Raw genomic sequence first — 1,595 nt, 5'->3', positions numbered from 1 at the left:
TATATATATATATATATATATATATATATATATATATATATATATATATATATACTAGAAGGGTACTCACATAATGCAGCGAAATAAATCTCCATTTTACGTTTATCTGCAGTTAGTTACACGAATTTAAAAATGAAGCTTTAATACGTTATACGTAAAATCACTTGTAATCTTAAATTTTAAATAATATGCATCAATAAACAATATTTCATATATAAAAAATGGTTTTTAAGAATTTTTGTCAAATGTTTTATAACATAGTACAGATGATTACAAAATTTAAAAATTAAAAGGTCTTTTGTGGCCTATTTTAACCAAACGATTCTAAATTCCATGATTAATAAAATATTTTATAGTCTTTCTTAAGTAATATTCCAATATGCTTTATATAAATTTCCATTAATTATAGCAAAAAATAAACACGGAAATTTTCAAAAATTATTATTTGTGTTGACTTGTTTTGTCATATTCTCAGGTCAAATTTTAACGTATTTTAATTCTGATATTCCTTTTTTATTAAGAAATATGAAATCATCGTAATACGTCATTGAATAAATTCCATTTGTCATGTTATTCAATTATCTATTAAAAGTTTAGGATAATTTCTATACTATACTATAATATAATATTATTTATATTATACATGCATATATATATAGAGAGAGAGAGAGGATAATTCAAGAAAAAACTGATTAATTTGTGATAACTGTAAGATCCAATTTCAACCATAAATCAATAATTAAATTATGAAACTAATGGTTTTGGTAATTTGACTTAAATTTTTAATTAAAGGGGATTTTAGATATTATAAAAAAATTTATCTCTCATCTCTCCGGCGAACCTTATTCTTGCGAACCTTATTCCGTTAAACACATGATGCACACTATGATACCCTTCATAAAATAAAGAAAAAAACACAGTGTGATACACTTAGTAAAACAACATTACCTGATACATTGTGTTACACTTCGTAAAACAACAAAAATATATTGTGATACACTTCGTATAACAACAAAAACACACTGTGATATACATTATGATACGAATATGATACTAGATTTGGTTGATGAATACAACTGTGATACCACTGTATTACATCCAACATTACATATTGACAATATATGATTACGTCTCCGATCTAAAACGAGATCTATGCAAAAACCAGAAACTGAAACCGATCGGGGTGTGCAGAAACTAGATCTGTACGGATATGAATAACCGAAACCGATCTAGGTTTTTTTTCTCGATTGGAAGAAGTCATCGAATTGGTTGAGATGCGACGGAGTTTATGGCAGAAGCCATATCTGTGCGGCTCTCCGTTCAGCATTGTCGTGGTTGAGATGGAGATGGTTGAGATTGGCGGAGAATGGTTGAGATCGACGGCGAGAATGGTTGGGATTGGGCGACGGGAATGGTTGGGATCGGCGGTAAGAATGGTTGAGATCAGGCGGCGAGAATGGTTGAGATCAGGCGGCGAGAATGGTTGAGATCGTGGAGAATGTGGAGCTTGTGGAAGTGGGTATTAAGGGAGGATGAAGAAACGACCGGCCAAATTTATTTGGAGTTTCAAATTCCAAAAAGATTTAACATTTAGG

Source organism: Cynara cardunculus (genome assembly GCF_001531365.2).
Source record: "Cynara cardunculus var. scolymus isolate 2C chromosome LG 10, CcrdV1, whole genome shotgun sequence".
Classification (NCBI taxonomy): Eukaryota; Viridiplantae; Streptophyta; class Magnoliopsida; order Asterales; family Asteraceae; genus Cynara; species Cynara cardunculus.
This window is presented reverse-complemented; position numbering follows the sequence as displayed.